At 51.5% G+C, this 20,761-nt stretch overlaps 1 long non-coding RNA gene across 6 annotated transcripts in view; it reads left to right on the top strand.

The window, feature by feature from the left end:
* The window catches only part of LOC144314260 (uncharacterized), a 41,824-nt gene extending 22,333 nt beyond the window's left edge, over positions 1–19,491 (top strand). For 3 of the 6 annotated variants that reach the window (XR_013380089.1, XR_013380090.1, XR_013380091.1), the window contains 2 exons: positions 4,288–4,443; positions 4,576–5,612. This is a non-coding gene — a long non-coding RNA (uncharacterized LOC144314260). Of the gene's footprint in view, positions 1–1,807; positions 4,131–4,287; positions 4,444–4,575; positions 5,613–14,773; positions 16,693–17,940 lie in introns of those variants that run through there. The other 3 variants (XR_013380096.1, XR_013380092.1, XR_013380086.1) reach the window with 3 other exon arrangements.
* The last annotated feature ends 1,270 nt before the right edge of the window (positions 19,492–20,761 follow it).

The following is a 20,761-nucleotide window of genomic DNA, read 5'->3' as shown; positions in this document are numbered from 1 at the left end:
TGCAAATCATCCCTCTTCTGCCACCCCTTCCACCCCCATCAGCCGGCCGGAAGATGCCATTGCTTCTTCCCACATCCCCAGCTGGATGCCAGGGAGAAGCAAGCAGGGTGCCCAAGAAAAGCCCAAATTCCTCATTGTCTTCACCCTTCACTGATTCTAAGTTAGCTGAATAGAATAAGGCAGCAGACACTGTTTTTTTTTTTTTTTATCAGAACATCTATGGCATTTGGGGGAACAACTTTTCTCAGCCGAGTTCCCTGATAGTTCGTAGGTGTTTAGTGAAAAAAAAAAAAGTGTTCTTAACATAAGTAAGTTTAGGAAATTTGCATCAGGGCTTCTCAAAGTCCTTAACCTGATCTTGCAGAAGGGATAAAGCAGGTCGGTTTCTCAAATGAATTTTACCATCAAAACTCACTCTTTTGAGAATTGTGTGGAATACCTGGGAGGAAGTCTCTGGAAATATGTTTTGTCCTTAGATACAAACCACATAGCTTTCAGCCAATTAAATGTCCTAAAGGCAGTGCCTCATCCTTGAGAGAAGTGAGGAGGTTGAGGAACACAGTTCTCCGCATTCCTGCCTGGCCAAGACCAGTTTTCTTTGAAAAAAGGTAACATTTTTCTTGTTGTCCTGCCCCCCACCCCAATTCAGTACCCATTCAATTGTCTACAGAAGATGCGGATGAAAGACTGAGGGTGATGGCACGGAGTTCTCTGGCTTGGGGAGCACAGGGTCAGTCTAAACCCTGCCCCGTGGCAGATGCCTCACTCCTGCTTTTCCATGCTGCACTAGTATTTGGCAGACATTCATTAGAGGTCAATAAAAGTTAAATAAATGAAATGGGACTCTGCTGCAGAGACATTTAATCATTTCATTAAGCATACTATTGTGTCCAGGTGCTTTGCCAAGTGTAGAGCTGCTTATGACTTCATCTAATTCCTAACTGCTGGGGGACTCAGCGTGCGATTCTTCTCATGTTCCTCCCTCTGTGCAACCCTCCCTGGGCAGCTGCAGGAGGATAGGCGGCCAAGCCGGCTGCTGGAGGAGTTAACCTTCTGGGTTTTTGAAAGGCAGACGGGACTTCTAATCAATCCTTCTCTTGAAGTTTCTCCAGCCTGATTGGAATTAAGGGAAGGTGAGGAGGGAAGGTCATGAACTGGGGTGGGGAGTGGGAGGATGTGGGGGAGCTCTGGGTCCTCCAGCCAGCGGTTCAGAGCCTCTCGGACATCCAGAGCTGCATCCCAGAGTGAGAAATGCACTTTTGCAACAGAGGCTTCCTGGAAAATGTGGTGTAGGGCCCCCCACTTCTGACCTCTGGGAGATCTATGCATTCATCTGCAGCCAGCCCCACTAGGGCAAGGCTCAAGAAGCTTCAAGGTTGTAGAAGAGCAGTCAGTACTGCCCGTGGTGGGGACCCAGCAGTGAGCAGTGCTCATGGAAAGAGAGGAGGCCCTGTCCAGGTATCATGGCAGCCGAGAATTTCAATACAGAACAGATTGAAATACAGATTTCCATCTACAATGGAAATCAAGACGCTCTCCAGAATAGACTCGCATGTAGAGGGTCAACTGATTTTCAACAAAGGTGCAAAGGCAACTCAATGGGGGAAAGGATGATCTTCTCAAAAAATGATGCTGGAAGAACTGGATATCCATATGCAAACCATGAACCTCCATCCAAACCTCACACTATATGTAAAGATTACCTCCAAATGGACCATGGACCTCAATGTAAAGTCTAAAGCTATAAAACTTCCAGAAGTTTAAAAAAAATAAATAAAAATTTAAAAATCAAAAAAATCAAAAACTTCCAGAAGGAAACAGAGAACACAATTTTGTGACCTTGGTGTAGGCAAAGATTTCTCAGCTACAACATCAAATAAATGCAGGACTCATAAGAGGAAATAAAGATGATAAATTGGACTTCATCAAGATTAAAAGCTTTTGCTCTCCAAAGGAAAACATTAAGAGGATGAAAGACACATCATGGGCTGGGAGAAAATAATTGAAAAATACCTACTGGACAAAGGACTTATACTCCTAATGTAATTTTTTTAAGATTCTATTTATTTGTTCATGAGAGATACAGAGAGAGGTAGAGACACAGGCAGAGGGAGAAGCAGGCTCCCTGAGGGGAGCCCTGTGTGGGACTCCATCGCAGGCGCTGGGGATCATGACCTGAGCCGAAGGCAGATGCTCAACCACTGAGCCACCAAGGCTCCCCACCCCTAATGTATTTTTTAAAACTCTCAAAACCCTGTAATAAAATGAACAACACAATTAAAAACTAGACAGGAGATCTGAACAATTTGCCAATTGTCAGATAATGCCGAAGAAGATAACATGGATGGCAAATAATAATTTAAAAAAATGCATCACTAGGGAAATACAAATGAAAACCATGATGAGATACCAGGACACCCCTACTAAAATGGGTAAATTATAAAGACTGACCTTATCAAGCTGTGGTGAGGATGCAGAACAGTGGGATCTCCACCATGAGTCGGAAATAATTTGGTTACTTTCTAGAAAAAGTTATTTTGGAAGGGTGCAATATTATGAAATAATGGTTAATTTGATGTCAGGAACCTAAAAGTGTCCTGGGCCAACACGAGGAAGATTACCACCACTTACCTCCACACACAGCTGGCACCTCTGTATCAACAGAGACACTATACAGAAATCTCAGATGGCGGTGCCTGGGTGGCTCAGTCGGGTAAGCACCTGCCTTTGGCTTGAATCATGAGCCCAGGGTCCTGGGATGGAGCCCCACATCAGGGAGCCTGCCTTCTCCCTCTCCCTGCTGCTCCCCCTGCTTGTGCTCTATCTCTCTGTCAAATAAATTAATTAAATTAAAAAAAAAGAAATTTGGGATAAAAAATGTTTGAAAAGTTTGGAAACATAACGAGTATCTCTAGGAAGAAAAATGAGATTTCTTGGTGAGTGTGTGTGTGTGTGTGTATGTGTGTGTAATTTCTCTTTCTTTCTTAAAGCTCAACCAGAATGGAAAAAGTGAAATACAGATTCCTGATATACTTCCAGACTTGTGCGTGTACATCTTAGGAAGATTGCCAGAAGTTGCAGAGAGTTGTTCATCAATCACCCAGAATTTGCCAATAATTACCTGCTCTTAGAATAAGCCTTAGTATTTACCTATTCCTAGAGAGGAATAATAAATAATAAATAAATAATAATGCCGTTGAGTTTCTGATGGAAGGTATGAATAGCCAGATTTTAGGGATGATTCAACTTGCCTTCAGAAAGGTTGAGTAACTTGCCTCAGGTCACACAGCTAGGAAGGGGCAGAGCCGGGACTGAACCCAGGTTGATCTCTACATGAGCTGGTCCTCCTTGGGCCAATGCTTGCCTGCCTCCATCACATGTCTTCATCCTTTTTTTTTTCTTTCATCCTTTATATTATGTAATGGCAAGAGATGTGTGTTCATGGTTTGCTTTATGGTCCCTAATGGCTACTTCGTCATCCTCCCACCCACCAGCAGTTTTTAAATACTTTCTGGGCTGTATCTTCCTCTTTCCCCGGCCTGCCTCTTCTTCAGCAGCTTGGTCTGTTTCACTAACCCTAGAGAGAAAACCTAAATCCTACAACCACTCCACACCCCGGAAAAGGGAAGCTGCCTTGGCCCCAACCCCCTTGTGGCCTAAGTATGGAGTAATATCACCTCAGAAAACCTCTAGACCTTCCAGTAATGGGGGTGGGGCTGGAGGTGGGGGAGATGCTTCGAGACTTCTCTGACCAGCTATGAAAATGAGGTCATGTTTGACAAACGGCATTGTTCTGTGCGAGCAGCAGTCAACGCACTTGGCAAGGATAAAGCCTTGGAACACGCCAGTGATTATTTTTAATTGGATGGGCCTCGTGGCTGTAACAAAAATCAATGTATTTCTGAGGCGGCTGCAGAGGCGTTGATCCGACTTGGCCCTGCCGCTCCCGGGCGGCCAAAGGATGCTGGCGCCAGGAAACAGGAGGCTCTAGGCCTTGGGCACAGGGGATGATGAGCCCCCCCTGGCTCCTCCTACTGCTGGGATGAGTCCACTATAAGCCAGGGCCAGAAAAGCATGGGCTGGGGGTGGTGTCTAGGAGGGCATGGGGTGCCCAAGGGTGCAGAACACAGGTAGGTGTGGGGTGCACGGGGTGAAGGGAGATGCATGGAGGGGCTGGGAGGGGCTCACAGTGGAAAATGCAGATCCCTGCTGAGAATCTGCCACTTTACTTGGGGGGGGGGTGTCCAGACCCCATTTAGAGGGTGACACAAATCCCTTACACAACAGGGCCCAACAGGAGGCGGTGAGACGGGGAGCCTTGTAATGCTCTTGTTTCTGGCTGGAGTCACCAGCGTGAGATATTTAAACTAAAACAGCAGAACGTCATCTCCAGGACATTGATGAAGAAAGCATGTCTCTCCTCCCTGCTGGCGGCTGCCCGAGGTGTTTGGGGAGATGGGATTGTTGGTTATTTTTTTGTTTGTTTGTTTTTGTGTTTTGTTGCATGGGAGGGGGATTGTGAGCAAAGTAGACAAGTGTTCTATGGAGCCTTTAAATTTTTTTTCTCTTCTACAGACTGATGCATTCAGGAGAGAGAGAAAAGTAACTGTGTACTCACACTATCAGAGAAGCCTGCAATCTGGTTGGAAGGTTTTTCTCAAGGAAGACAAAGGCACGGCGTCCCTCGTCCCTCACTGTGTGGTTGTCTGTAGGCAGAGTGAACCCCCTTGTCTGCGAGCCTGGAGGGGCCCCAGGGCCTGGTGAGTGCTGGGGAGCTGTACCAGGGAGGACCTGCCAGGCCAGAGGCAGCAAACGCTAGGTGTGCAGGCTCATGCCTGTGGCTGGGAAGCGCTCGACCCCTGGAGAGCTCGGCGAGGGAGCAGCACCAGGGCAACTGAGGGGCCTTTCGAGGATTTTTGGAAGTTGCTTCTGGACAGCCTTACCAGAAAGAAAAGGGAGAAGCCCCTGTGGCATCTGGGGGTTTGCTGCAACGCGTGTGAATTGTGCCAAGTTGAGACTCCACTTTTCCTGAGAAGTCCCTGCTTCCCAGTCAATAACATCAAAAAGAATTTAAAACTCTGTGTGGTAAGACCAATTACAGCTTCTAATCTTTGTCCTGGGTGAGTGTTTAACCCCCTCCCCACCACACACACATCTGAGGAAGAAATCTCAGAACTCAGACAGCCCCTAAATCCACCTGAGCCTGGTTCTCTGGAAAACACCCTTGACATCTACATTATGAGCCCGAGGAAGCTTTGCTTGTAGGCTGGGTTGCATTTCCTACAAAGCCTCTGGTTTTCACAGCCACGTAAGCTATTTCTCTCTCAAGGCATTGCTTTTGTGTAGAAATTTATCATGTTTTTCCCCCTCAGTCCAGAAGTGAATTATTTTTTTTTTTAAATTGGAGAAAATCCCTTAAGCTGTTTTGGACTTATTCAAGCATGCAAAAAGGGTATTTTCCATGCGTAGTTCAGATGCTTAATATGTTCTTGGATAGCCCAAATAATTTGAATTTAAAACTTTGAATTGGACCTCTTTATGTCACATCTTAAAAAGGTGCCATTTATGAAGAAAAATATGGTCATGAAATAAAGGATATGAGGAGTAAGTGATCCTGCTGGCTACAGTAATAGATGGGGACTCATAAATCTTAGTTTCTATTCTTGGCTCTGGAAAGAATTTATGTGTTCACTGCGTTTGGCACATGGAGGCAGCAGGGAGATAGATTCAGGAACTTGGATATGAAGGAAATAAGATCTTCTTGTAAAAGTTAAATTATGAAATCCACCCATAAGAGACTGGGGCAAACATGTGCACAACCACCTTAATGAAACATAACAGTCGACAAGTCAGATGGAGGTCACCGGGAGAGTCACAGAAGCAGCTGCTGGCAGCTCATATCCAGGCTTGGGGAGGGGCGGGAGGAGCCAAGGCGCACAGGGGAGACTGGGGAGGTCACGGAGGTCACAGGACACCTCCGGGCCCAGCTCGGCAGTGTTCCACCTCGGGAGAATCAGTAGAGTATCCCTGGCAACTGAGGTTTCCAACCCCTGCTCTGTCATTGACTAGCTGTGTGATCTCGAGCCTTCCTGAGCCCTTAACTTACTGAGCCACAGCAGCCTTATTTGGGAAAATGGAGATAAGGGTACATACCCTACAGAGTTGAAGAAGGATACAGTGATAAAATGTGTATAAAGCACTTAGCAGGTTGGTGGTTGTGATGATGGTAGTGGTGGTGGTGGTGACTGGGATGGTAATGGCAGTAGTGAGAATGGTGGTGGTGGTCATAGTGATGGTGCAAGGGGTTCTGGTGGTGGTGGTGGTGGTGGTGGTGGTGGTGGTGGTGGTGGTGGACCTATCCTCAATGCAGAGTTAGCGAGGTCTGGCTGGCAGAGTCTCATGCCATTATCAACGCCCACCATCCAAAGACACCAGGAACACCCAGGTAGTTGAACAAAGTAGGGTTTCTCAGTGCTTGTGGCCTCAAGGGAGACTGCACGCTGTGGGGAATCTTAGGGTACCTTGGTAAGGAGGTAGTGGAGGGGACCTTTTATAGGATTTTGGCTTGTGTTGGATGATGTTGGGGGCTGCTGCTCTAGGTGGGACATCAGAACGTTGAAATTGGATATAGTCAGGCATCCCTGGATTTATCTAAGAGGTGGAGGAATGAGTGAGGCTCAGGCGTAATTGGCAGAGAAGTGGCCGTCATTCACACCAGGTGGGAGGGAGGGACATGCGGTCACTTTGTGGTTTAAACAGTATGCTTGGGGTTTTTTTGTCTGTGTTCAGACATGATTGCGGGAGTGGCCTCGTTTTTGTCTCTCTCCATCCCGGTCACAGAGTGACCTTGTTCCATGTTGGTGTTCAGTGAAATTGTGTTTGTTCAACAAAAGAACACCACAGCCTAGCTGTGAGTGCCAGGCCGGCTCCCAGCTGCCAGCTGCCAGGGCCTGCTTTTTTGTTTCTCACCATCTAGCCCCAGAATCCTTGCTCCGGTTCATCGCTCACCAAGTACCTCTTTGATTATAATTGGGCTTCCCACATAGGGGGCCTGCAGGGGACAATTGTGGGCATACAGATCTGAGTATTTCAGATCCCCATGGTGATATTAATGTTGAATCATATGAATTTGCCACTCTTGCAGTTCAAAAGCATTTGAATATTGGCAATTTTACATAGTTGAGCCTAACTATTGCTCGCTGTAGATTAATAAATTGTCATTCTGGAGCCCATAACGGTCTCCTGCGATAGGAAGGACTTTGGGTGTGAACGGTGTGGGATTTCTGATCCTTGAAGGTAGAGGGTTTAACTGTAAACCACACTGAAGATTATCAAGGTTATAATAGGAGGCTTTTGAGAAAATATCAGATTTCTCCCCATGGCACCTTCTTTAATTTATTCATCCGAGAGAATCTGCCTCCATATAAACTTCCACCATGTTGGTAAGTCAGTTAACTCAACAACTTGCAAAGTGACTGAATTCTGACTTTGCACGGGCTGAGACGCTGCCCACTCTTCCCAGATGGAAGGGGTTGGGTCAGTGGTGTTGGTCTATGAAGGGAAAACCAAGGAGAAAAGTGCAGATGCACCACTTAGGGTGGGGGTGAGAATAAGCATTGAATTTTGAAAGTGACTGGGGTCCAGACAAGGAAACCACCCAAGGCGACCTAAGCTGCCCAGGTACAAACCACATGCCTGACATCTCAGGTTCCTGTCACACGTCCCCAAGCCTGGTTGTGACCTCAGGCAAATTCTAGGGGTGATTCCTGCTTTATTTTTTTTAATAATAAATTTATTTTTTATTGGTATTCAATTTGTCAACATACAGAATAACACCCAGTGCTCATCCCGTCAAGTGCCCCCCTCAGTGCCCATTGATTCCTGCTTTAATTGATTCTTTTACCTGGCAGGAGTCTTGGAGTACCTGAGCAGGTTCACAAATGCAGGTGTACCAAGCCACCTGTGCTTTGAATGGTGCTATCACTAGGACACCTGCGGAGGACAAGGAAAGATAAGCAAGGATCCTGAGTTTTGCCAGCACCCTGCTAGGCTGCGCCGTTCCCACTGGTCTGGGCCCTCTGACCAGAACCAGTTATTCCCAAGTAGGCAGGAGCAGCTGCTGCAAGAGCATACACCTTTCTGAGCCTAAGTTTGGGGAAGGGGAGCATACTGGTCTCTGTGGCTGCTGTAACTAATTACCATAATTGTGGTGGCTTAAAACAACAGAAATGTATTCTCTCATGGTTTGGAGGCCAGAAGTCTGAGATCAAGGCTGGGGACTGGGGGCAGGAATCCGTTCATGCCTCTCTCCTAACTTTGGACGTCTGCTGACAATCCTCGGTGTTCCTTGGCTTGTTGCCCCATCACTCCATCTCTGCCTCCTTTGTCACATTGCCTTCCTGTCTCCACTGTTCTTCACCTCTTCTGTCTTCTCAGATCTCTCTCTGCCTCTCTCTTATACGGGATACTTGTCTTTGGATTTAGGGCTCACCCGGGTGATTCGAAATAATCTTCTCATCTCAAGATCCTTAACGATATATGCAAAGACTCTTTTTTTTAGGATCACATTCACAAGGCCCAGAGATTAAGATGTGGACTTATATTTTGGAGGGGGCTACCATTCAGTCACCACCTGAAGCCTGGGGGAGCAGACTGGCTCAGCTTGCAAGCACCTCCCTGACCTGGTCTGTATTTAGGGCCTAGTGAATGTCTCTCAACTGAGCCAGGGCTTCATCAACACGACAGCGTTGTGTTCAGCGCTGCCCTGAGTTCAGCGGCAGGTCTCTTGCTCCTCATCCTGCCTTGGAAGCTGTGCCTCCCAGGAGGTGGCAGGGCCATTCCCCAAAGGCCTCCACTGCAGTCTCTCCCCCAATGAAAGCTTCTCTTCTCGTTCATGGTCTCCTTTCAAAACTTGGCGGCCTGGTTTCCTTCCCTCCTGCCGTCTTCTTCCAGGATTTACCCCAGGTGGGGCCTGATGCAGGTGCCAGGGATCCAGAATGGGAGGGACCCAGATGAGCACCTGAGGACCCACCACCCCTGTGGTGGCACAGCTCATGGGTGAGGATGCCCCACGGCACCCCAGGTGCTCTGGCCCACCACCCTGACACATACATCCTAAGGATGCTGTGCGTCCTCTGGAATGGCTCCTAATCCCCTGGCAGTGACTAAGCACCTCCTAGTCACTGCTCCAGCCATTAATTTAAGCGCCGCGTGGCCTGGATGTCCTGTTCTCCTGGAGCGCCAAGGCTGTCCACAGAGCCATTGATTTAAGAGACAATATCACTTGCTTCCAAGTTTATGAGGCAATAAACAGCCCCCGCATATTGATGAACGCCGAGGTGTTTGCTCAGCACATTTGCTGTGCACATTTATTATGAGGCCGTGCTTTAAAGCAAATGAAACTGCACTATCTTCTTTCCCTTTGGTGGGGCCGTGGCCCTCCCCCAAGCGCTGTCTTAATCTAGTGGATCCCTGGTCCCTCTTCCCAGGGCGCAGACTAGTGCAGACGCACGCTGGTGGCTCAAAGCTCGCCATCCCCATTCCCTGGGGTCCTGGGGAGCCTCTCGGGGCCCTGCCAAGCTTTTGGAAGGGTCTGGGAGAAAGAGGGGAAATGAAGAGCATCGTTTTTCTGAGGCTCCCACCCGTGAGGCCTCTCCCGCCTCGTCTCACCCTCCCTGGAGAGGAGCGCACGCGATAATAATAGAACCGAGCAACCCGCCAGCAGCCATTCCCCGCGTGGCCTAACACACCAAATAAAATTCCTTTTCATCTTGAGAAGCTGAGACGCTACAAGGCTGGGCTGCTAGTCCATAAAGATGAATCTTCAGAGCATTTACTAGCTGGAATGCCCTGTGAATCCAAACCGGTTTATGTATAAAATATTAGGAAGGTTCGGAGGAGGTGGCGAGGCCGGGTGGGGAGCAGGCAGGAGAGATTGATTGCGAACTTTGTGCCAACTGAGCAGTTCTGCGCATGCCAAACGGCGAGAGAACAACACTTGAAAAATGTATTAGATTATCCAGAACACAACGCTGATTTATAGGCACAGTAATCCCCGTCTTGCCATCCGTTTCCTTAATGGAGAGAGATTAGGGTGATGGTGGCACTCTGCTGGGACTTCCTGGCTCCCTCCCCACCCCTGCGGCCCCAGCCCCATGATGAATTACATGCTAAAAGCAAGGGTTTGCGCTCTGAACCCCACGTTCTGAGGTGGAGGGTTTTGAGATTTGAAGCATTTCTGAGGTTGGAAGGAAAATGGACGGAATGAGGAATTAGTTCTGAAAAATCTAATAATACCGATTGCTTAGAATCACAAAGAGTTTCTTCACAAGAGGAGGCAAGTTCTCCAGGAGTATGTTCGGTGTGGCTGGGTGGCTCACCTCCAGAGGGACCTCACGTGGTGGCTTCCAAAGGTCCCACCCAGATATAACTAAGGTCCTGAGCACACCGTCTTTGGGGCCACCTGAGTCGGGAAGGACAAGGACAGAGCTTGCCTTGAGGAGATGCACCCTCACCTCTGTCACTGGCCACCTGTCTCTTCAGTAGGAATTAGCCAACACCCAGTATGTGCAACGCACGGTGTGAGGCGCATACGAGGTGCCTCTCTGCTGTCTACTAAGGGCTTTGTGAGACATTTGAGGAAGCAAACCAGGAACCCTGTCCTCCAGAGGCTTAAATCCCAGCTGCAAGTAGGGCACAGTTGGGCTCCAGAGCCTTAAATCCCAGCTGCAAATCTGGAGCAAGTACACAAACCAAATAGATAGGAGCAGGCATCTTGTCAAGTCCGGGATGGGAAGATGAGCAAGAACTCCTGCGGAGGGGGGGAGGTGAGCTCAAGGGGACTTTTCTTTCTGCCCAGAGGGCTTCAGGGACATGCTAGAGAGGGGAAGTTGTCTGGGTGGACATGGTCCATCCACAGGGCCTGCTCATCAATATTTTTTGTCTCTCTGGAAGATTTGTGACCCCTAGATGCTGTCTTCCAAAAACTCTCTGTTCTAGGAAAATTTCATTGCTCAGTTTATTGTTCTAGGAAATATTTCAAAGAACTCCCATCTTTGCCATCCCTTGTACCTGCCCAAGGCCACAACTGTTCAAGGACTCCTTGGCAGCTATAGAAACTCCAGCAAAGTTCCCTGTGCCCATGCAGGGTGGGAGAGTCTGCCTCTCTGTACATCTACTCCATCAACAGAGGGATCTCGCAGGCCTGGGACGAGGCATGCTCTCGGTAATTCCACCACCCTGTAAGACGACCAGCTGCCACAGCTGTACGGGCGAGAAAGCTTGAGGGGTGAATGCCATCATCACCACTGGTACCATTACCACCATCATCATCCTCACCATTACCACTATCACCACCACCACCACCATCACCTCCATCACCACTATCACCACCATCGCCACCACCATCACCACCACCTTCATCTTCACCATCACCACCACCACCACCAATCCCTGTTTATTCTGAACAGTGCCTGTGAGCCAAGCTCTTTGCTAAAGGCTTTACATGTATCTAAATTAATCCAGTGACTGAAGGACCACTACAATCTCATTTTATAGATGAGGACACTGAAGATTAAAAAAGGTCGCCCAGATAATAAGTGACAGAGCAGGAAATCAAGTCTGTGTAGCCTGACTCCAAAGCCTGAGCTCACCATATACCAAACCACCTCTCCTCCTAGGGTAGGGCCTCTGGTTGTTAGGGATTTCTTGAAGGCTTGACGTGGGGACACTGAAAAGATCAATCACTTTAGGTCGTGAGCAAGCTGTAGATGTAGCAAGAATGGAGATGTGATCTTTACATCCATTAGTTCTTTGTATCATTTGCTCATTCATTCAGCACTGATCAGGGTGGAAAAGGCATGAAGAAGCAGAGGCAGTCCCTCCCTGGAGGAGCTCACCCACCGCCCTTCAGGAGCTGTATGTGGCAGTGTCCCTGCCCTTGCTTGGGAGGCCCGCCACGGCCTGGTGGGTGTGTCTTTGCTCTGCTCCTAGAGCCTCCACGGGGCTGGGTGGCAGGAAGTCTGGGCATCCTTCACCCGATGCCCCCTGTCTCTTTTCTTCCCACCATCAACCTGAATGTTATGAACACCTTTAAAAAAAACTACCCCCACAAGACAAAACTCTAATCCATCTTGCCTAAGACATTTTCCCTTAGATTTAAAACCCTGTGTAATTTAAGAGATATGTAATTCATGTGTCTGCATTTAAACCATCAAAGTGCTTTTAAAAGAGCTATTTGAAATCTTTGGAGCTTTATGAACCTTTAAAGTTCTTTCTTTGAAACATGGGAATCACACACTGCCAAGGATAAAGATAGTCAAATACCAAAGGCTAGGGGTGGGTTTCAGACTCTAAATCCATGACATTTCACTTTACAAAACTGAATTTCTCATCTTTAACATCCACTTCCAATTGGGACCGCAGGCCGACGAGGAATTGTCGCACCCTTGGGTGCCCCTGCACCCGGAGTATCATTACTCGGCCTGCACAAGGGCCGGATCCACCCCAGGGCCTGGCGCCCACCAGCGGCTGCACAGGGACGTGACTGTGGCAGGGGCACCTTTTCCAATGCACCCCAAAGCGCCAAGGAGGGGCACAAGCCTGTGCAACGGGCGCCGCCCGATTTCCAGCCAATGCGGGGCGGTGGGGGGTGGGGGGTGGGGGGTGGGGGTGGAGGAAGGTGGAGAGGAGGGAGGAGGCGCGGGGTGCGGGGTGCAGGGCGCGGGGCGGGGTGGCGCGGGCTTGAAAGGCATGTTCCTCGGCTGCACCCCTAGTGGTTGGATGAGCGGCCGGGGGCGGCCCCAACTACTCGTGACCTGAAGGACCCCGACCCCCCCACCCCCTGCACCGCGGGGACCCGGACCAGAAGGGCTCGGGCCCCTCCGCCGCCTGCCGCGCGCCGGCCCCACGGAGCTCAGCGCTCGGAGGAGGAAAGGGAGGCGCGGGCGGCCTCCGGGATGGGGGGAGGGGCGGCCCCGGGATGGGGGGAGGGGCGGCCCCCGCAGGCGTCCAGGGCGGCGGTTGGAGTCGTGCGTGGGCCCGGGGAGGGGGAGGAGCCCTGTGCCGCCCTCGGGCTTGCAGGTGCCGGGGCGCCCCTCCCCGCGGGCCCCAGCCCGGTCCCCGCCCCCGACCGCCCACCCCAGACCCGCAGAGGGGTCCGGCCGCGTCCACCCACCAAGGCCACCCTCCGCACCGACGCCCCGGGGTGCCCCGGGCGCCCCTCCCCATCCCGCCCCCCAGTCCCGGCCCCCTTCTCCCCGAGGAGGCCCCTGCGCAGAGGAGCGCTCCTGGCCCTTGGCCTCCTCCACCTCCCTCCTCCGCTCCCTGTTGTGGGGAGCCCCCAGCCCTGCCCGCTTTTGAACCCCTAGGAAAGGGGCATTTTACCCCTTCCCGTCCTTCCGCCCCGCTCAGGAGCGGCCTGTGACCCCCACCGGAGCGGCCAGGGCTCCGGGGTTAATGACGGTCCACGCGGGCCGCTGGCGGGGTGACCTGAGGCCCCTGAGGCCTGGGCCGGCGGCAGTCGGGGCCTCAGTTCTAGGAGGAATTCTGTTTTCTTCTGGTGACTGAAGGCTGGGGGCGGCCCCCTCCCCACCCTCCTACCTGGCGGGGTTCTGTACACCCCAGCTCTACTCTTGGGCTCTACCTAGGGCCTTCAACCAGCTCATATGGAGTGCTAAGGAATGCTCCCCCCCCCCCCCCCCCCATTGCTGTATTTGAGCAGTGGCATGAGATTTTGAATCCTGGAGCTTTGGGTTCCCTTCCAGAGCAGTGAAGAAAGCCAGAGTCGATGTGACCAGGTTAAACTTGCCAGAGGCCAGGGTGCCTGGTCTGTGCCCTCTTCCTGCTGGCTGCCCCTGCGCACCTGGCCCACTTCCAGCCTGTCTGAGTGTCTCCCCCTTAGCCCCGTTCTGGCCACTGGCATCCCGAGTACACTTCCAGGTCTACCGACCAGGCCAGAGTCTTCAGGGGGTGCTTTCCTGGTGACTTCAGCCATCTTCCATGACTGAGTATTGCTGTCAGGAAAATCCACCCCATTGACAATGGAAGGAGAACCTCTCTCCCTTCACCCCCTTTCCCATGTCCTCACTACTTGGAATAGCTACAGCCCCCAAGCACTTCAACATCAAAAACATGTGTTCTGTGTTGACATCTTTTCCTTGTTCTCCTGACACCAAATTCAGTCAGATCCAAATCCTTGAAATGTCGCTCAAATCCGCGCAGTGTTCAATGACTGTTGAGTCTCGGAGGCCAAAAGCAAGAGGAAGGGGGTTCTAGGCAAGGGATCTGCAAATGCTGAGGCAGGGGCTGCAGACCAGCCATAGTTGGGCACTGGTGAGTGTTTGGAGGCCCCTGCAGGGGCTCCCTGGACCACCGGGCCTTTCCCTCTGCGGCCGTTTAGAAGCCAACACAGCCCTTCCAGTCCTCTGCCCTTCCGACGCCTCCTCTCCTCGGTTGTTAAACTGATCCTAGAGCCCTTGCCGTCCAGTTCTGTCTTTTGTCTCCATCGTTTCTCGGGGAGCAGTGAGCTTCTGAAGTCCCTTCCCCACAGGCGAGCCGACCCTTCTGGGCACCCACTGAAACAGACTCTCATCCCCTTCCTCAACACAGCCCACGTCCCTCCCGGCCTGTGAAGGCTGGGGTCGGGCCCCTGCCTTTCAGGACAGAGGAGGCCCCCCTTTCCTACGCCGGTCTCTCCTCAAAATTTCCTTGAATAGGCAGGTTCTTGCCTTCCCCCCTTCCCATCTGACCCCATCGCTGGACCTTGCCTTCTCAGGGATTCTGCTCCTGGATTTGTAGCGTGTTACTGAGCGCCGCTGAGCTGGGAGCTGGGACGGCTGCTCTCTAGGCCTCTTCATGGAGAACATGTATGTTAGTTGGATAAAATAATAGCAGCCCGACCGCGCCCGTGAACTCTGCGGACCACACCCTGCACGTCCTCTTCTTGGAGCCAGGCTTGTGCTGGTGGGAAATGACACAGTATCTTCAAATGCAAAAGCCCATGCGTGACAACCAAAGATCTAAGAAGTCCCATGAACCCGGAAATCTTTACTATGTGCCTGTTACTCTGCTTCCAATGGAATATTTCAATATTTAAGAGCTTTTGATGGAAGCTACCAGCCTTCCAACAAATCACATAAGTGGAGAGATTTGACCTGGGGAGGTGGGGGGGGGGGAGATGTCCTCCCATCACTGTGGAAACAGGTGTTGCAACTGCAGAATTAAAGCCAGTTGCTGACCCAATCGAAGTGTTTTTAGGAGATGGTCCTGGCCAGGCTGAGCCCTGCTGTCTGCACCGGCCCCACCTGGCCTAGTTTCTTCTTCCCCGGCCTGTGAAGTGAAGCCTGGAATGTTCTGTAAGTCCTAGAGAGCTTTCCTTGGAGTCCATGAGGGGTTTCCTCTCCCATCCCCACGGTGGGGGGCCAGGAGTTCAAAGGCAGATACTGAGGTTGGAACTTCCCTCGCACCTGGCTATGTGGTGCTGGGCAAGTCTGTTCCCCCGTTTCCTCAGTTCAGGGAGGAATCACGCCCCAGAGCCTGGCCTGTGTTGCGACCAGAGATAAGGTACTTGAAAGTAAGGTGTAAATTATATAGTACAGTACAAATATTGTTGTTACGGTACTTCCCGTCCCCCAGGGACTGGAATATGAGCCAGTAACTTCACAATAACGAGAGTAATGATGAACGATTATGCATACTTACCACTCTGAAGAATAATATTTCATATGAAGTCTTTAATCCAATCCACGATCAGTCCCTAAGAGGATAGATACCATTGCTGTCTCCACTGAGGCGAAGAATTAAGGGGTGACATGTCTTGGCCACCATTGGAGTTCTGGGTTGCCGGCCAGCCAGCATAGATGCAGACACCCTTTGGAGAAAGTCCATCTTTCTCCAGCTTCATCCTCACACGCGTGTGCTAACACGCACACTTCTCCATTCTCCTTTTGGGCTCTCCTGGTCCTCGGGCCCTCGCTGAGCCAGGAGGGATCTCCTGCCAAGTGTAGAGGCCCATCCACATCCTAGAGGGTCACGGGGAGAAGTCCTGCTCCACAGCCTAGAAACCAGGCCCTGTCCCAGACGTGCATGGACAAGGGGGTCTCTCTGGTCAGTGGCCCGACCTCTGGGGAATCTTCTGCCATTGGGCAGAATTGCCAGCAGGGAGCCATTCCCCGCCCAAGCCTTTGGGGTGTGACTCCAAGCCTGGAGTCCCACCTTGAGCCTTGGGTCCCTCCGCGGGGTTTCTGGCACACTCCTTAGTGCTGCCCCCAAAGAGTTGGTGAGGGTGTGGCCAATGCTGCATTAACTCTCTGCCCTGGGTTCAGTGGTGGCACCAGACTGCTTTTCTACAGTAGCCACCAGCTGCTCCTTTGTCGCCAGCTCCTGTCCCGTCATTGCTCTCCTCCAGTCCTTCCCGTGTGTCTTCAGGTGACCCTCAGGGACCAGTTCCTGGACGCCAGCTTGGGTGCCCGTCAAGGCTACTGTCTCCTTGTGGAGAGAGCCCATTCCCTCCCGAGCTCTGTCATGCCCTCCCAAGGCAGAGGCCACCTGCCCTTGGTTGGACACATGAGTTCGGCCTGCAACGCTCCCCTCAGTCAGAGATGAGGCCACCTTCAGAGGTGCATGGAAAGTTCTCCTCCAACCAAAACACAGCACAGTTAAAGCCCCCGGAGACAAGCCGAGATGGAGAATGAGGTATTTTTAAAGCAAAGCCCACTTGTCCCCTCATGTAGGCCCTAAATCAGACGCACGTTGTTTGAGCCATCTCAGGGAAGAGGACCGGCTACGGTAATAATAACAATATACTCACGGTGCACTTTTCGATTTGAATTAATTTTTGTAGCTAATTCTGGCTGCTGCATGTCTTCATTTAAAATATACATATACATGTATTTTGTTCAGTATTTTAATTAGGCCCAAAGGAATACACTTTCAAATTTTGGTACACTTCATTTGTTATATTAATGAAAAGCCACTTTAAATCAAGTTACATGTTGATATTTCATTATGTATGCTGTTCTCACACATCTCTAAAAGAGATTTACGTTACAGGTAGTAACCACAAATACTGGCAGTGGACATGCTGTTAATTTAAAATGTAAAGTTTTCTTTTGAGGTGCAGCAAAAATATCGTGCAGCTAGCTCCCCGGAAAGTGGCTGTACCCCGAATTCCAAGGGCAGGTCCTCCCCCACCCCCAGCCCTTGTCCTGGCAGGGGCCCAGCCTCCAGCCCACGGGGAGCAGTGGCCTGCGCCAGGGTCTGCAAGCCTGAGGCAGAATTACGACCCGGAGCCCAAACTGAGGGCTGGGCCGCTGACACGGACGGTCAGGCATGTGCAGCCCAGGGAAGGAGAGGACCTGGGGCCTTGGGGACTGCTGTGGCCGGGGCTCAGGTATATGCGCTCGATCACGGCCATCTACACACAGACACTCACTGAGCCATAGTCGTGTCATGCCCGGGCCCTTGCAGTAATGCAGATGGTGTGTTGGCCTTGCTCTGGGCGATGGCTCAAAGTTTCTGTTGCACACACTGTGCCACACGGCTTAGTCCTAGGCCATCTCGGGACCCCATGCCACCTGGCTGTGACGCGACGGCTCTGCCTGCATCCCCGTGTGGCTCAGGAGAAAGCTGACACTCATGTGGCCCTGGACGTGGAGTTAAGATGTGAGGCCCCAGGGCTGCTGACCACCATGTCCTACTGAGAGCTGGTTCTGCTGGAGACAGAGCCCCCCTGTTGTCCCCGTCACTGGGCCACAGTGACACCAGCCCGTGCTTAGTCGCTAGGGAAGGCCAGCGCTTCCCATCACGGTCCCGCATGAGGAGTGAGTCATGGCTCCCTTCCACACTGTCTGCTGACATTTAGCCTGACAGGTGTCCCTGCACTAAATCCGTCTCCGGTGCTCACGAGCGGTTTTGTTAAATCATCTCTCCTCGCCTCCACAGGCTGAAAGCAGCCTCCGCAGGGAGATGAAGCAGGAAGATGGCTTTTCTGCAGGGCTCGGACCCCTGGGCCTCCCTCTGCTCGGCTTTCCAGCGAGGAAGGTGGTACCTGGGACGATTACGAGACAAACAGCAATCAGACCTGCTTCCTCCATTCGGCCCCACTGGCTCACAATCACCCGGATGGTATTTCACTGGATCCTCCAGGTCACCCTCTGCGTTTTGTAGCCCTCATTATTATTATTCCTGCTTTTACTGATGAGCAAACCCGTTCTCAGTGAGGTCGAGCGACACGCTGCAAGTCACACAGCAGATATGGGGCGTCACGGGAGTGCACAGGTGTGAGTGGAGGCCCAAGGCCTCTGCTGACCGACACCCGGGTTTTACGACTTTCCTAATAACACTCAGGGTGGGGGGGGGCGGTTGCTGGTTGACATTTTAGCATCTTATGATGAAAAACAGGAATTTCAGACAACATTCTGCATCTCAGTTTTTTCAGATAACTTTTGGATGTATAGGTAAATATCTTATGCCTGGCCGGCGGGATTCAGTAAAATATGTGCTGAAATGTCCTCTTGACAGAAAGGTACGATGAGAGGCACGTGGGTGGTTCAGTGGTTGAGCGTCTGCCTTCAGCTCAGGGTGTGATCCTGGGGTCCTGGGATCGAGTCCCACATCAAGCTCCCCATAGGGAGCCTGCTTCTCTCTCTGCCTATGTCTGTGCCTCTCACTGTGTCACTCATGAATAAATAAATAAAATCTTTTAAAAAAAGAAAGTATAAATATGGCAGTTTAGTGACTGAAGGAATGTTTCACACCATGTCTGGAACTCATATTTGGCTTGAATTTTAAAAATCGTAATTATTAATAACAATATATAATAGCTATAATTTGCTGGGCACCTGCTCATTGTGGTCTATTATGTCATCAGTTCAAGTTGCACACACCTGCTCACTGACCTCTCCATCCAGTCATACTGGCCTGTTTGGCTGAGGATCATGTCAGACTCTTTCCTACCTCAGGGCCTTTGCACAGGCTCTTCTATCTGCCTGGAATGCTCACCCCTGGGCTTGGTATGTGGAGGCTTCTTCCCATCCCCCAGGACTTCAGGAGCTCATCCCTAACCATTCAGTTGGCACCTTGAGATGCTCTCACAGAGCACTGGGTTTTTCTTCCCAGCACCCACCAGAATCATGGCATTTCATTATTCTATTTCCTTATTTGTTTTCTTTCTCTCCCACTTAGGGTTGTCAGATAAAATACAGGATGCCCAGTGAAATGTGAATTCAGATAAATAACCACTAAAAAATTGTTGTTTATCTGAAATTCACATTTCACTGGGCATCCCATATACTCATTTGCTAAATGTGGCAACCCTATTCCCACCAGCCCAAAGGCTACATGAAGAAAGATGCTACGTGGTCCAACAACGTATGCCCAGGGCCTGGCTCCCAGTGAGCTCCCAGTGTATTTACTGAACACACCTAATAAGTGGCTGCATGCAGATTTTTTTTTTAAGATTTTATTTATTTATTTATTTATTTATTTATTTTTATTTTTTATTTTTTTTTATTTGTGATAGACACAGAGAAAGTGAGAGGCAGAGAGAGAAGCAGGATCCATGCAGGGAGCCCGATGTGGGACTCGCTCCCAGGACCCCAGAATCACGCCCTGGGCTGAAGGCAGGCACCAAACTGCTGAGCCACCCAGGGATCCCCTGCATGCAGATTTCAACGCAGCAGCCCCTGCCCTTCCACACAGGGCACAGAACAGCACTGTCCCTGGTCAGATCGTGGCACCCACCCCTCTGCCCAGGGGATCCACACCCCGGGCCATCCCTAATCCCTGTTATCAAGAGACCAGGATCCGGAGCAGATCAGCACAGGTTCCAGTAAACTGTCTTTGACACCCTTAAAACTGGGTAGAAAACAAGAGAAACAAACGGGAGGGAAATGAGTCTTGGGAGGTGAAACTAGACCAGGGGTGTGCGTTGGTGATTTGGGGGCAGAAGAGACTGTGTGTGACAGAGGGGTGTGTGCAGGCAGGGGGGTGACAAGAGGCAGCGGGTGTGACCTCACAGGAACTGTGCATCCATTAGAGGTGCTCGTCGCCATGGAGACCAGACAGCTGGGCGAAGTGGCCCAGGAGGCAGAAATCAAGGGGCTGTAGGGACGGGTGGTCAAGGAGAACCAGAGAGTTAAGTCCATGGGGCGCTGCCGAATGAAGACCCGGGGTGCGGATGACAGCCCCGACGGCCACAGGAGATAGACCTGTGGCTGGGAGCCCCGGAGGGGGCACGCAGGGGTCAGGGGGAGCTAGGAAGGTCCGAGACCCAGGGCGCCTGAGCTGATCTTCAGGAGGCGGCACCTCCCGACACGCAGCGCACCCCCCATGGGTGCTTGGGCGCAGGCCGCCTCCCCGGCTGCGTCCTGGGGCACTGAGCTCGGAGGCCTTAGCCACGAGGTCTGCTCTGAGCCTTGAAGCCCTGTGAGGCAGGGGGGCGCTGCCAGGAGGCACCACGGGCGCGGGGGGCCCCTCTGCCTGCCCACCCGCCCCCCCACCCGCCAGCACCCATCCACCCCCACACAGCCCGGGACAAACCTTGGGGCGCCCTGGTGTGGGGATGGGGACCCCTGCCTCTGTGGCCTTGGGGCAGACGCCGAGGCCTGAGCAGGCCTGCTTGTGCCTCACGAAGGGGCCCAGGGGCTCCAGCAGCTCCAAATGAAAGAACAGGGGTAAGCGAGCCTTCCCCAACCCCCGACCCCAACCCCTTTGCCCCAAGATCTTCCTCGGGACTCCAGGGCTCACTGAGGTGGGGCAGGTT

This window comes from Canis aureus, chromosome 1, assembly GCF_053574225.1.
Source record: "Canis aureus isolate CA01 chromosome 1, VMU_Caureus_v.1.0, whole genome shotgun sequence".
Lineage (NCBI taxonomy): Eukaryota > Metazoa > Chordata > Mammalia > Carnivora > Canidae > Canis > Canis aureus.
Note: the sequence above shows the minus strand (reverse complement) of the source record. Positions and strands in the feature narration are given on the sequence as shown.